A 16804-nucleotide genomic window follows, 5' to 3' on the forward strand; every position below is an offset into this window, starting at 1 on the left:
TTTTAAACTTCTTTAAAATAATTCGGTATCTAAAATTTGTGAACTTCTTCACAACAATTAATCATACATTATTAATTTAATGAATAATCAATATTGGCCAAAAACTAACAAAAATTTTATAGTTCTCGGCATTTTAAAAAAAAAAAAAATAGTTTTTTTTTTTTCATTTCGGCAATAAAAAAACAGTTATCCTTTTTTTTGTTGCTCACGGCATTGTGCCAAAACAAAACAAAAATGGGTTTTTATCCTTTACAATGCATTCGGCATATCACAAAAACAAAAACAAAAACAGAAAAATTTTTTTCTTTTGCACTCGGCATAATGCCCTAAAACCAAAAAAAACAATTTTTTTTTTAAAGACTCACGGCATAGCAGCTGTTTTATGCTTACTTTTCTCGTAAAAATTATGTGGACAAAAAGTTTAATGTTGCTAATATAACATGATTGACATAAACTTCATCTATTAATTTAAACATGGATTCAAACTTCATAATTCAATTTAATCTCTTAAAATGAATATCCAAATTATGACAAAATCGATTATCCGTATATATGATTCATCACAACTGATTTGAACATGATTAAATTAACTTCTATGCCAAAACTATATAGCAAAAACAATTTATCAACAATGAAACAATTTCCATTTACATTTTAATTTAATCCTCATTAAATCAAACATCTACAAATTCATTATATAATCATTTTAACTTATTAAAACAACAATATGAATAAATCAAAATGGAAACAAAACAACAAAAAGAAAAAAAAAACTTACGGCTGAAAAAAAATCATTCGGCAAATTTTTTTTTTAAAACAGCCAAAACCCATTTTTTTTTTCTTCAAATTTGTTTAATTCACTTATGAAAATCATCAAAAATAATTCCGTGGCCTTGCTCTGATACCACGTGTAGGAAATATCGGTATACTTCCCTTAAAATTAAGGATTATAACGAAATTATAATCTATGAAAAACGAGTCATAAATGAAATTACATAAACAAAAGAGAAGAGATTAAGAAACAACCTTCGGTCCTAGCAATTATGGCCTAAGAACAATATCGAATTGATATTCGCCTAATCGTTGCACCCAAGATTCTCCAAGAAATGCCCCTCAAATTGCTAGAATGAGATCCCCAAATTCCTTAATTAATTTTAGGGTTTTGTGTTTTGATGAGAGAATATTAGGTCAAAAGGAATGAGAGAAAAAAACTCTCTTTTTGCTCCTCTTATGAACCGTGTAAAGAGTGAACTAGGGGAGATATTTTTTCTCCTCTTTTTTTTCTCTTTTTCGGTTTTATCTACTACCAAAAATAAGGAGATTAAATCTTCTTATTTTGGTAGTATACAAAATGTATATAAAGTGTATTATTTATAAATTGTCATTTATTTTATTCCGTATTAATAAGTCTATACACAACAGCTTGCAGTCAATTTATTAATGCCGGTCTGTAATAATTTATTATGACAATATCATATAATATATACTTTAACTATAAATATCGCATATTTATAATTAGCTAATTAAATATAACTGGTTACGTTTAATGACGAATTAACATCTTAATTCGTTTAAGCTAACATTATATACAACAATTAAATATAACTTATTATATTCAATTTAGGAATTGACAGTTAATTCGTCTCAGCTAATATTATTTAATTAGATTAAATAATGGTCTCATCAACACATTGACTAACTGTTTAGTCAAATACATGGACTAAACTTTTAGTCATATAAGGCATCAATGTGATTACATTTCCATAATCACATCTCTCAAACACATCCTTTAGGTGTGACTTTTAGGGACCAGTTGATCACCGCCATCAGTATGATAATAACGTCAAACTTTCCAGCAAGCCAACCGTTATTAGGTAATCGTTAATCAACTGATAAAATACAAAGTATACCCTTGTGAACCTATAAGAGATTTATATATGTTATCACACTAGCTGTGGAGGACACAAGCTCCAACAAAGAGAACATATTAGATTAAGCATAGACCTATCCCCATGTTTATTTCCGCTAATTCCCCATTAACCCTAGCTAAAGAACTACTCACTCATGATCAAGTTTAGCATGCTAATAAGGTTGTCAATCATACTAAAAAAGCAAAACATGATGAATAAATGAAAGTGATTAACAATAATTAAGCAAGGGTAAAAAGGAATTATACCTATGAAGATGATCCAAATAATAAAGCAAAGAATAATAGAAGTACTTGATGAATGATGGAAGGTTGTCAATCCTCCAATAAACCCAAATGATCTTCTAATTACCCAAATCAAACTATGAACAATTGAGAAATTAATAAAAGATTAAGATGTGATTAATATTGAAGAGTGTATTACAACTAAATTAAGATGATATTAAAGTTGGATTAAGAGGATATTAAGAGAGCATAAGATTGGATGCTAATCTAGGTAGTACAAAGGGGTATTTATACTAAAGATTAAGTATAAGGATTAGGGTTACTAAGGGCTTCAATGACTATTATGACCCTAAGAAAAACTTGAGGAAATGCTACTCCTGAGGGACATGCGCGGATCGTCTCTGCTAGTCCTGCCACGATCCGCTCATCTTGTGCTAAGGCACAGCCTGTTCTGTAAGGAGATCCGCTCGGATCATAGCTCTCCAGTCCGCTCGTCCTGGGATCAAGCCGCTCGGATCCTGGCACTTTGGTATGCTCGGATCATGCTCGGGCCGCTTGGATCCTTGGGCAGAGTAGTTCCTTTGTTTGGCTCCTTAACAATCCGCAAGGATCGTGTTGGGGATGCAAGGATCTTTTCATCATTGCCCATTTCACTTTATTTATCTACTTAGGCCTCTAGTGTCGGTCTTCTCTTTGATGCTTGGTCATTAGATGTGATCCATTTAGCTCCATTTCGCTCCATAAGTGCAAGGTTAGCAATCCTCTCCTACTAAGGACACAAAACCTCAAAGAATATGCAAAATGGGAAACTAAAGATAAGAAATGACCCAAATATGTGCTAAAAAGCATGGGAACGAGGTTAATTCGGGGACTAAATGTCCTCAAATATGAGTCACATCAAACATCCCCAAACCGAGAATTTGCTCGTCCTGAGTAAAGAGGTGACTAAAACTAGCACCATTATTTAAACTATCCTACTAATATAACCGATATGAGACAATTAGCGGGTCTCATTCTGCCCCTTCAACTCACAACAAGACAACCATGAGGTAGGATGCCTTCTTGCCAGGCAAAGTGGGGCTTGCCAAAATGGTGATACATCCAATCATTAAGCACACAAAAGCAAGTAATGTATGCATCTACAAAAATGAATAGCCACTTTCCTCATCTAAGTGGCGGAAATTATCTAAAAGAGAATCAATATAAGGGTACACACTCCATTATAGATATGGTTTCTTCAAACTACTAAGCCTAGAAGTATACCAATAAATCACCTCCAAGTTGTGTCAAGCTAGGGTATCTTTGTCCTCAATCGTTAAATGCTTTCGTCAAGAGTAGACTCCTTATGGTGTTAGAAACACTGTAGGATCTCGGAATTCCCCTTCTTGCCTAGACAAGAAGAAGGGTCGTCCCCTCTCCACCATGCACAAAAGTGGGATAAATGGAAAAAGGGTCAATGTATTTTGAGTTTCATGATGGGAGTTTGCTTTTGATTTGTTGTTATTCCCCCCAATTTCTTGTGGCATTTGACATTTTTGAGAACAATTTCTTTTTGCCATTTCTTTGATGTTTGGCAATTTTATGCTTGACAATTTTCAACTTTTTGCATTTTTGAACATTTTCAAAGTCACCCTAATTTGTAACGAGGGTGCTTATATTTGAAGCATAGGAGTTCTTGTTTTTGTACTCCTCTTTTCTTTGATGCATTTTGCAAACTTTTTTGATTTTTCATTTTGATACTTGAACTCAAATTGATAATTTTTGTGCCCATTCCCTTTTTGTTGACAAAATGTGATGGAAGTGGAATATGGTTGCATGGCTTCAAAGGTCGCCTTGGAATAAACGGTAGCCAAGGAGTTATCACACCACAAGGTACTCTTGACTAGGCCTTAATTAATGGGTCAAAGGATACTAGTAAGACACATCCTAGGGTGTTTTAAAGGTATTCTAATGAGCAAAGTCTCAAGAAGAAAATTTATCTACAAGGGCCTTATATACACTTGTCACGTTTCCCAAATTGATGTTTTCACAAAAAATTTCCTAAAATGCAACTACATGCCATGATGCAACTAACATTTATACAACCAAATGCACATGCTTCTATCAACTAGTATGTCATATAAACTAAATGCAACTCCTAAAATCACATTGGTGTATTTCGCATCAATCAAAATAAAGCCACATAGTCATTAACATAGAGAGAAAAAAGGAGATTGCAAAGATCATACCATGCGGTCTTCATATTCCTCATGCCTCGGATGTGGCGTAGTCGATCAATGTGATAGGAAGATAAACAAACAAACACAAGTATACACAAAATATACAATTCTACACTACAAAGGAAATGAACATGTTTTTGGTTTTTTCAATTTTTCAATTTTTTATGGTTTTTGTTTTTATGAAATAAAAGAACATATTTTTATATTTTTCGAAATTTTTCAATTTTTATCATTTTTGATTTTAAAAGTTAAGTTAGAATTTTCCATCCCCACACTAGTATGGGCATTGTTCCCAATGGCCAATACGATAGGAAATTATGCAAGTTAAATGAGAATGCATGATTTCTACACTAATATGCAAACTACATGACATATATATAAGTGATGCAATCTATTCTACTTTATATGATGCATGATTTTATTGGTTGGAGAGCTAATTAGATTAACTCCCATTCCTTGTGTTTGAACCTCTCCAAACCAAGTAAGACACTATTTCTAGTGTAAAAGTAGGGAAGTTCATGCACAAGTATGCAATGCATGAAACTAATTGTCATTTTGGATTTTCAAAAGTGGGAACAAAATGAGACACCTCAATGGAACCGAGGTGGGAGTCCTTTGAGTGTTGCTAGGACTCAAAACAAATGATCAAGATTAAAAAAAATTAAAACAATAAATATAAACAAAGCTTAGAGGAGGTGTAGGAAACTCACAATGGAATAGGTTGAAGTCAAGTAATCAACCCCGTATTTGTGGCATCCTCCAAATAGCTTGTCAACCCTCAATTGTCGCTCATTGCGACATCCTTATCACTATCATGAACTTCTTCTTCATCATCCTCATCATCTACCTCCATTGACCCGGAGGCTTCACCACTCTCATCATCATCATTTGAACTTTGCTCTTCTTCCTCATCTTCTTCTTGGCAAGAGTCACTACCTTCTCCGTCTTCAACAACAACAATCTCCTTCCCCCTAGAAACTCGACTATCCATGTTGGCATCTTTAGAAGCACTTGGGAAGAATGCCTCTCTACCCGCCCAACTAGGCAAAGGACATGAAGGATCAAGTAGTCCTTGCCTAGCTAGATGTAGTAGGGGTGAATATTGAGCACGGTAAGCATTGACCCGATCTTCATGAGCTTCATTATGCATATGTTGCATTATTTGGGTTAAATAGTCGTTGCCTACCATGACATTAGAGCTACTTGGTTTGAATTCTTGGTAGGCAAATGGATATGGTGGAGTCACAATGGAGGAGGAGGAGGGCTTTGCATTTGATTCCCTATGTTGCTTGATGATCATTTCGGCTTCCTTGGAGACGGGTAGAAGGTAGTTTGGGCTACGGACGACGATGCGGCATATTTTGCTAGGCAAGATGAAGGACTTAGCTTCTTTGATGAGCCACTCATGCTTGTTGTCAAGATTGTCATTCTTGACCCAATGGAATTTGTTGATCATAGTGCCCATATCAAGGAGGTTGCTCCTTTTAACCGGTTTTTAGGTTTTATCTTTGTTGAAATCTGGGTTAAAGTGCTTGGCTAACCTCGTTACTAAGCCTCCGTTAACAATGAATGCCGCTCCTTCTTTACCATAATCAATTTCCAGCCACCGATCAAGTAAAAGTCGAAGGATATTATATTCTTTGGTGAACTTTCCATTGACATTCATGGTAGACTCAAGGTATACAAAATCAAGCTCGGTAAAGTGATTGGTGCCTTTTCTTGCAATCAAAGTATTGCCCACAAACTTGTGCCATACTCTTATGCCCGGATGGTAGACATATAGAACATGGCACTCCCGGAAAGAGTCAAATTTTCGCCCGGTAATCGCTTTCCAAAGGGGTGCGGCATCATATTTTAAAGGCTTCCTCGTATAATGATAATGTTGTAAAAGACCATACACTTCACCAAACTCACTCAAAGCCATTCTTCTACTCTTGTTCTCAAGACGGAATTCAACAAATTTTTAAGTCTCTACCTTAGACACCTTCAAGGAGCTTATGAACTCCATGGTTAATGAAGGGTAGGTCAATTCTTCCATTTCAAAGAGGGTTACCAACCTCATGGACTCGAAAATTTCCTAGTTCTCTCAAGCACATCCAATTTTTCTAAGGCATCTTGATATATAAACTTAGTAGCCATAATAGTCTTCCTAGTAAGGGATAAAAATGCATTCTTATGAGCATCGGTTAAAAAAGTTACCTCCGGAAAATTTGGAAATTGTTCTATAACCGGAGTAGGTGTAGTAGCTTCCTCAATAGGAGTTGCGATTTATTGGATTTCTACCCTTGGTTGTACCACTACCAAAGCCTTTGATGCAAGAAGAGCTTGTTGCCTTTTGGATAAATTTGGAGTTTTGGGTGCCTTGTTTCCGCCTTTTGTTCTTGCCATTATGTTCTCCTTCTCAAATTTGTATCAACAAACCAATATTGTGCTTGAATGCTCCTTGTTTCCTTAAGCTTCAATCAATTCCCAATCAATTTTAGGATTTTCAAATTTGTACCCAAACCCTAGAAAATTGATTCAATTTGTGAGGAATTTGATGTTTAGATGGTCTTTTGGTGATAAAGGAGTGGTTTAATCTTGATTTGAGCAAGTTTTGTTTTGATGGTGGTGATTTTGGTTGAGAAATTTGTGTTTTTGAATGAGGGGATTGAGGGTTTAAGTGGGATAAGAGGTGTGTGTTTGTGTTTGTAAAAGATAGAAATGATTTGGGAAGGAAGGGATGAGTCCCGTGTTTTGTTAAATGCCAGCTCGGGACGCTCGGATTCGACACGGGACGCTCGGATTCTCAGACAGTACATCCTGAATTTGCCAATCCGTGCCAGGACGCGGAGATCCTCCTTAGCTCGAGCGGATTCCTTCTGGGGACGCTTGGTCCTCCTGGGGACGTGCGGATTTTCAAACAGCGTGAACTCATGAAAGTAAAGCATGCCAGGACGCGCGGATTAGTCTCAAGACGAGCGGCTCATAGTCAGGGACGAGCGTCTTGTTGATGATCTGCTCAGATTCTGATACAGGAAGCTTTCTACAATTCCAGCTTTCCCAGGACCCGCATCCTAAGGCCAGGACTCTCGGATCCTCTGGGAACGCTCGGATTCGCCTCAGCTCCCACGAGCTCAGTTCTGCCCGTGGGGATCTCTTTTCCAAAGTCATCCTTTCTTCATTTCCTTTGTTGAATATTGTGGGTGCACTATAAAGGCTTGGTTAGCCTAGGCACTTGCCATTCCCACACTAGATCAAACACTACACATCAAAACACATTAAAATACCTCCCTCACTTTATCTCATGTCAAAAATCGTGATCAAAGCATAAAATTGCAAATCCAAAAATGACAACGATGCAATAAAGAAAATAAAATGCTAGTTAAGGGGTTAGAATATTTACAAATGGTGGTTTAGGGAGGACTCCACCAAACTCTCATTCTTTGATGAGATATCAAGGGGGCAAAGCCAAGGTGTTGTTGATGTTACTCAACACCTTGTAGAAGTAGTCGAAGGCTTGCTCATTTTCATTATAAAGATCTTCAACAGATCCTTGTGCATTGTTCTCTTCATGGTGGTGACCCATGTCAAAATGATGACTAGGATCAACAAAGCCTTGGTTTAAGGTCATAGCATTGCCAAATTCGTCATCCCATAGACCACAAACTTCACTAGCTTGTTCCCCAATGGTATCATGAGTTTACAAGAGCAACTCCTCTTTCTTGTTGTCATGGCCAATGAGGCCTTTTTCATTACTTGTCATGATTGGTGGTGAGCTATTCAATCTCTCATTTTTTGTTGAAAATTCTTTGCTCTCCGAATAGAGCTACTTGAAGCTCATCCACTTTCTTCTTCCATATGGGTGGTGTTTCTCTACCCATAGCTTAATCCTTGCATAGAGATTCTAACTTCTTCCTATCACCTTCTCAGCTATAATGATCGACCATGAAATATGGCTCATGTAGTCAGGGAGCTCTTATTGTTTTGTCAAGATTGAAAGTGATTGTCTCATCCCTCACTTCAAGTGTGAGCTCTCCATGTTTCACATCAATTACCGCTCCCGTGGTATGTAAGAAAGGTCTTCCTAAAATGATAGGAATGTTGGAATCCTCCTCCATGTCTACTATGACAAAGTCTACCGGGATGAAGAATTTGCCAATTCTCACGGGCACATCCTCCCATACCCCTAAAGGTATCTTTGTTGATCAATCCGCCATTTGAAGAGTAATGTTGGTGCATTTGAGCTCTCCCATTCCTTGCCTTTTACACACCGAGTATGGCATGACACTCAAACTTGCTCCAATATCACATAATGCTTTGTTGATTGTAGTGTCGTCAATGGTGCATGGAATAGAAAAACTTCCCGGATCTTTGAGTTTTGGAGGGGAACATCCTTGAAGAATAGCACTACTCACTTTGTTAAAGGCAATAGTCTCTAGCTTTCGGATGGATCTTTTCTTGGTAAGAATATCCTTCTTATACTTTGCATAGGCCGGAACATGATTGATTAATTCCGTGAATGGGATTGAGACTTCTAAGTTCTTCACAATTTCCATGAACTTTCCAAGTTGCTCATCAAACTTAGGCTTAGCTTGACGACTTGGGAATGGAAGTATAATCATAATAGGCTCTTTTTCCTTAGCCTTCTCTTCATTTTTATTCTTTGAAACTTCATTGGTGGTAGGATCTACCTCCTTAGAGTTCTCCACAACTCTTTGCTTATCACTAGCATCCACAATATCTTCATTAATTGGCCTCTTTGGCCCTTCATATCTTGTACCACTCCTAAAATGGATGGCACTCACCGTCTCATGTCTTGGGGATTACCTTGAGGTGGTAATTGCCCCTTTTGTCTTTGAGAGCTAGAAGATGCTAACTGCGTCATTTGAGTTTCTAGCATTTTGGTGTGGGCTAGTATGTTGTTGATGGTGATATCTTTGGCTTGGCTATCTTTTTGCATTTGGGTGAAAAATTCTTGTTGGTTCTTTTGTATTTGGAGGATCGCTTTTTGAACATCAAAGCTTTGGTCATTTGATTGGTTGTAGGAAGGTTGATTTTGATAACCTTGGCTTTGGTTATAAAAGGGATTTTGAGCTTGATTTCTTATTGGAGGTGGGCTGTAAGTTGGTTGGGGGTTTTGAACATTTTGGCTCTTGTATGAAAGATTTGGATGAAATTTGGTATTCTCATTATAGTAGTTGGAATAAGGGGTACCACTCTTGTATGCTTGGAAAGCATTCACTTGTTCATTTGTTCCCCTATATTCACTTTGCTCATGTCCCAAAGTTCCACAACTCTCACATACTCCACTTGGAATTGAGGATGATGCCACCATAGCATTAACATGTTGTTTGGGTGATTTGGAAGCTTCATCAAGCTTAGCCATGGCCTTCTCAAACTTCAAATTGATGGTGTCGATATGAGCACTTAGTTGAGCACCCAATTGTGTGATGGAATCTACCTCATGCCTTCCTCCTCTAGTGGCCTTTAGAGGCCTACTATATTGAGAATTATGAACCGCCATCTCTTCGATTTTGGCCCATGTTTGATTGTCATCAACTTCGGTAAACATCCCATTGGATCCCATATTGAGAACATTGCAGGAATCTTCATATAAACCGTTCTAAAATTGTTGCACAAGGAACCACTCGCTAAGCCCATGGTGTGGACAAGAACGAAAAGTGTCCTTAAATCTTTCCCATGCTTCATACAATGATTCTTCATCCTTTTGTTTGAACCCGGTGATTTGGGCTCTCAACATATTAGTCTTCTCCGGATGATAGAATTTCTTGTAAAAAGCAAGTGCTAAGTTCTTCCATGAATCAATACCAAGGGTAGCCTTGTCTAGGCTCTTCAACCATTGCTTTGCGGTACCGATCAAAGAAAAAGGAAACAATACCCATCGGATTTGGTCTTGAGTAACTCCGGTTTGAGAAATTGCATCACAATAGTCGCAAAAAGTCTCCATATGTGAATGAGGGTCTTCACTAGGCATCCCTCCAAATTGAATTCTCTCAAATAATTATATGAACGCGGATTTGGCAATGAAACTATCGGTTAAATGTGGTGGTGTAGGAGTACCATTTGGTAAGTTATCCTCAGTTGGTACGGAATGTGATGAAAATTTAGTCATTGTGGGTTGATTTTGTGGTGGGTTTTGTATTGAGTTATCCTCTCCTTCTCTTGCAAAAGGGTTGGTAAACTCAATGTTATTTGGTTGAATGTCCACAATCTCTCCAATACCTACAACTCTTGAAGTACCTCTAGCAACTCTTCTACTGTTGGTTAAGGTCCTTTCAATCTCGAAATCAATAGGTAATAAATTACCTTGTGATCTTCTAGTCATGCAAAATATCAAACAACTTGAAAACAATTAGGACAACCTTGAGGAGATTGACTTCCCCAAGGTAAAGAAAGACACAACTAAAAACAATTAATGAAAATCAAATTAATTTAACACCGTCCCCGGCAACGGCGCCATTTTTGGCTCGGTTCAAACTCGTCGTCAAAGCTATCAACCAAAATAATATTTATAACTTCACAAACTACTCTTAGTAAAGAGGTAAGTAAAGGTCGGATCCCAAGGGACGGGTATTGATGTAGGATTCTCTATTGCAAATAGTTATGTCTTAGGGTGTCACAAATTAGGTTGAGGTGATGTGTAATCTAGACTAATCAACAAATGAAAGTAAATTAATGAAAGCAAAGCAAAGCAATTAAAGAGGGTTTTAAACAAATGATTAAAAGAACTAGGGTGTCATGGGTTCATAGGGGATTCATGGGAGTAGATCATACAAACATGTTCTCAACTAGATGCAAGCACTTATTGTCGTGATGGGATCGAGTTAGTGTATATCTTACAATCCCTAGGAAAGTTTGGGTCCCGGAGCCGAGTCGTCTAGACTGCACAACACCTACAAGTTAACTTAATCCTTCCTATTCAACTCTATGCATGGTCTAATGAGGCTTGAGTAGGTTTATATCTTACAAGCCTCATTGAAGAGATAAGGGATGGTAAAAAAATTCAAGGTTTCATAGTCTCACATTTCATCAAACATAACATGTGCATAGGTTGAAATCATAACAAGCAAGCAAATTAATTAAGGGAACATATTAAATTAAGCATAGATCCATCCCCATGTTTCTTTCCCCTAATTCCCCATTAACCCTAGCTAAAGAACTACTCACTCATGATCAAGTTTAGCATTCTAATAAGGTTGTCAATCAAACTAACAAAGCAAAACATGATGAATAAATGAAAGTGATTAACAATAATTAAGCAATGGTAAAAAGGAATTATACCTATGAAGATGATCCAAATAATAAAGTAAACAATAATAGAAGTACTTGATGAATGATGGAAGGTTGTCAATCCTCCAATAAACCCAAATGATCTTCTAATTACCCAAATAAATCTAAGAATAATTGAGAAATTAATGAAAGATTAAGATGTTATTGATATTGAAGAGTGTATTACAACTAAATTAAGATGAGATTAAAGTTGGATTAAGAGGATATTAAGAGAGCATAAGATTGGATGCTAATCTAGGTAGTACAAAAGGGTATTTATACTAAAGATTAAGTACAAGGATTAGGGTTACTAAGGGCTTAAATGACTATTAAGACCCTAATAAAAACTTGAGGAAATGCTACTCCCAAAGGACATGCGCGGATCGTCTCTGCTAGTCCTGCCATGATCCGCTCGTCCTGTGCTGAGGCACGGCCTGTTCTGTAAGAAGATCCACTCGGATCAGGGAGGGGACGCTCGGATCATAGCTCTCCAGTCCGCTCGTCCTAGGATCAGGCCGCTCGGAACCTGGCACTTTGGTACGCTAGGATTATGCTCGGGCCGCTCGGATCCTTGGGCAGAGTAGTTCCCTTGTTTGGCTCCTTAACAATCCGCAAGGATCGTGTTGGGGATGAAAGGATCTTTTCGTCATTGCCCATTTCACTTTATTTATCTACTTAGGCTTCTAGTGTCGGTCTTCTCTTTGATGCTTGGTCGTTAGATGCGATCCATTTAGCTCCATTTCGCTCCATAAGTGCAAGGTTAGCAATCCTGTCCTACTAAGGACACAAAACCTCAAAGAATATGCAAAATGGGAAACTAAAGATAAGAAATGACCCAAATATGTGCTAGAAAGCATGGGAACGGGGTTAATTCGGGGACTAAATGTGCTCAAATATGAGTCACATCAAACATGTTGCCACTAGTCGAGTCAAGCTTCTGTCACCGCCTCATTAAAGACGGAATCTCCATCATCACCGTCATATAAGCCGGCCCAGGGTACTCAAGTGTCTCGGGAAAAGCTGGGGGCTCGACGCCCGCCACCTCGATCTCCTGCCGAGATAAAATTATCATTTCCAAGCTATATTCGAGCATGTCATTCCAAATTTCAAATATTCAAATATTCAAAAGAAGGTATACTTACCACGATCGGCCAATACGTGAGGCTCCTCCGTACAAACTCCGAGTACTCAAGCTCGAGAAGGAAGAGAGCGTCGTCTCTCGCCCTGCCAGGTCAGCCATCCTCTCAGCCTCTGAAGGATCCCTAAACATCATCTGTAGAGGATCGATGGGAACAACAAAAGCGTCACGGAGGCAATGTTGAGCCAACCGCTCACCCGGGTACCACACAGGGCCCATGGGCGTCGCCAAAAGTAACCTACTCGAACTCCTAGTTCGGAGAACGTAGGCCACAAAAGCTGGAGCGCCAGTGTAGTCCTTCCAAGGTCTCCGCACACACTATAAGGGATACCAGGGGGTCATTCTTTTTATCGCTATTATTTCAAAACAAGTAAAAATCAAGCGCTAGAAAAATGCTTACACTGTCAAGCTGCATGGCGTTGACACCACTCCTGTAGGTGTCGTAAGAAGACCGTTGGCTCTTCTGCCGACACATAATCTAGTCTCTAACAACAGGATACTCTCTCGCCATATATGCCGCCCTCTTGGGAGCGAAGCCAGAGAAGTATGAGTATACCATGTCTGCAAAGCAAAAGTAATTACAATAGTCCAATACAAAACTTCGACTTCTATCTAGCATTTCTATCTCCCATTCGACCTCTCGATACAAATTCAATTCCAAATTCCAAATACAATTTCCAATCCAAATCAAAATTACTAATTCAATTCAATTCCAATTCAAATTTCCAAATTCAATTCGAATTCGATTCAAAAATTTCAAATCTAATTCAAAAATTCAAATTCAAGTCAAAAATTCGAGTTCAAATTCAAAAATTCGAAAATTAATTTCAAATTAAAATTCAATTCAAGCTCATCAATTTCAAATTCAAATTCAAAATTTTAAATTCAAGTTCAAAAATTTCAAAAAGTTTAATTCAAGTTCAAAATTTTCAAATTAAATTCAAGTTCGAATACAAAATTTCAAGTTCGAATTCAAAATTTCAAGTTCAATTTCCAATTCAAATTCTAAAATTTCAAATTGAAGTTCAAATTCAAAATTTCAAGTTCAATTTCTAATTCAAATTCAATTCAAGTTCAAGTCAAAATTCAAGTTCAAGTTAAATTCAAATCAAAATTCATCTCAATTCAATTCATGCTTCTAAATGATCTTTCAATTATAAGCAGTTCTACCATTTCTACGAATTAAACAGAACAAGAAAAAGAAGGTTCATACCTCCAAAATGAGACCTGGACCGACAGTAGCAGGAGAAGTCCCCTTCTCCATCAGCTCGGGATGAACCATGGCCCTCATGTACCATATGAGGACCACAAAGCTAGGAGTAACCCAGTCCCAATGGCCTAAGCTACTAAGGTCAGTAAGGAAGGGAAGAAACTTCGTCAACAACCTCTCCCCCTTGTATCCGAAGTAAATCGAAGACAGAAACCACCAGAGCCACAGTCAGACTCGCTGCTCAGCTGTACACGGTGGAGGAGGCACCATATCACCATCTACAGTCATCTACACTCTCGTCGGAGTCTTACCGTTAAAGTATCCTTTGACGTAAGAACTCGGGACTAGGCCGGGTACCCTAGCTACAGCCTTGGCCACATTCCATTCGATCAAACCTCTAGCCTCAGCTGAATCCGCTCTCATGCCCATCGCAGGCCAAAATATCAGGTCATCTCCATAAGGCAGGCCGGAGATCATGTTGTAGTCCTCCAAAGTGTCCCCGATCTCTCTAAAAGGCATATGGAAAGTCGAGGTCGTGTCCCAGAAGCGATCTAGTAAAGCTCGAATCAGGCACATGTTGGCCCGAATCTTCTTCCCTTTGATCTCTCGCCAGCCACTCATTAAGGATCCAAAGGCCCCACGCTCGATGATCACCTTCTCCTCTTCCGATAGCTTTCGTAGGCCTCCATCATCATGGTCGTGTACCCGTAAAAGGACCTCATGTTCCCGGCCTCCTGCATTTTTAAAGTTTTATTAGCTTATTAGCTAAGTAAAGAAGATGAATATAAATGGCTTAATATAAAGACAAGATCGAAGTTTACCATGCTCATTACCGCGCGATACAACAAGTGACTCTCCGCTGCCCAAATGAGTTGTTGGCCATCCCATTTATCTGTCCACTGAGGCGCAGGCACAGGCTGACGCTCTCTCCTCCTCACGTTGACCCTCCGGGCCACCTCTTCTTCCTCCTCCATTTCCTCTCTGTGAAATACTTGGGTCGAAAGGGGATCGACGTAGGCCTCCATGGTGTCTCGCCCCGAGGTAGAAGGTACATTTTCTGCAAAAGCAAAGAAGAAAAGCGCAAACGAAGCATTTAGAGGCCGTTTTAAGTCGTTTTCAAGACATTTCTCAAGCCCTCATATTAAAAAGGGTTCCTACGTAGCTAAACTAAGCTTATTTATGGTCACGAGCTGAAAATTTGGCAGCATTTCGCTACTATAAGCTTAAACCCATACAAAAGTGTCCCGGAAGACTTGTCACAATTCAAAATTTTGACATGGTAGGAAGTTTACCCATCATCCAAGGATTCCAAAACATCAAGTTTCATCAAAAATAGACAAGTTTTAAGCTATTTTAGAGCCCTTTGAAGCGGTTTAGCAAAATCATCTTATTTTGGTCTCATTTTATCAAAACTCAACGAAAATTCGAAATGAATGCATGGTTATACTCATAGCATGTTCAATTACGCATTTCTAATATCAATTTCAAGGGACAAACTCATTTGGGACGGAATCCCCAATTTTTTCGACTAATTTGGGTATTGAAACCCGAACTTTTCTATCCTATTCAAGCTACAAATGCAAATTAAAGAAAGGACAAGATACATACCTTGATTTGTCATGATTAATGGCGGATTTTGATCGAATTTTTGTAAAATTTGGTTGGGTTTAGGGTGTTTGTCGAGAGGAAGAAGAAGAAGAAAGGTTTTGTGTTTAAATGGAAAGAACTCGCGCTGAGTTCTGTTTTACTCGGGCACGGATGAACCCGGGATAAAACGCAGCCTTTGCTGCGCTCTTTCCCCAGGTCTCTTATCTGTTGCGCCTATTCCCCAGCAGGTTTTGCAGCAACTTTCCTTTCGAGTCGCTATAAGCTCGTTAAGGGTGGGCCCAAGCCATATATTTTCCCGCCTCGGGATGTTTTCTTTAATGCAACGGGTATTTTTACTCCGTATGTTTTCTACGGGTATACTTTTTTTTCACCCATCCAGTCTACTTTCTCCCCAGCAGTTGCAAAATTTTATTCCCCAGTGAGAATTCATTACCGTTATACAAGCCATATATTCTGGTCGGAGTGAATCTTTTCGGTAACTTGTCGTTAGGAGGCCCTAGACCAAAACACAATTTATAGCTTCACAAACAACTCTACAATTAGTAAAGGGGCAAGTAAAGGTCGGATCCCAAGGGACGGGAATTGAGATGAGATTTCTATTGCAACTAGTGGTGTCTTAGGGGTGTCACAATTTGGGTTGATGTAGAAGGTCACTAAACTAAATAGCAATAAAAGTAAACAAGCAAGATGAATTGAAAAGGGTTGTAAACAATTGATAAAAAGCACTAGGGTATCATGGGGTCATAGGGGATTCATGAGAATTGATCATACAAACATGTTCTCAAATTATAAGCAAGCAATTATTGTTGTGATGGATTGAGTTGGGTTATATCTTACAATCCTAGGAAAGTTTGGGTCCCAGAGCCGAATCGATTAGATTGTACAACACCTACAAGTCGACTTAGTCTTCCCTACTCAACAACATGCATGGTCTAATGAGACTCGAGTTGGTTTATGTCTTACAAGTCTCATTGAAAAGATAGGTGATGGGTAAAAAATGCAAGGATTCATAGGCTCGCATTTCATCAAACATAACTGTGCATGAGTTGAGATCATAACAAGCAAGCAAATAAACCATGAAAGCATATTAATTTAAGCATGAATCATTCCCCATGTTGGTTTCCCCTAATTACCCATTAACCCTAGCTATGGAACTACTCACTCATTATCATGTTGAACATGCTAGCAAGGTTGTCAATCATACC

At 38.3% G+C, this 16804-nt stretch overlaps 1 non-coding gene across 1 annotated transcript; it reads left to right on the plus strand.

Moving 5' to 3' along the window:
- The first annotated feature begins 10007 nt into the window (after positions 1-10007).
- Positions 10008-10114, plus strand: LOC141609538 (small nucleolar RNA R71). Its single transcript, XR_012527459.1, has one exon. It is a non-coding gene; the product is annotated as a small nucleolar RNA R71 (small nucleolar RNA).
- The last annotated feature ends 6690 nt before the right edge of the window (positions 10115-16804 follow it).

Source organism: Silene latifolia, chromosome 10, assembly GCF_048544455.1.
Source record: "Silene latifolia isolate original U9 population chromosome 10, ASM4854445v1, whole genome shotgun sequence".
Taxonomy (NCBI): Eukaryota; Viridiplantae; Streptophyta; class Magnoliopsida; order Caryophyllales; family Caryophyllaceae; genus Silene; species Silene latifolia.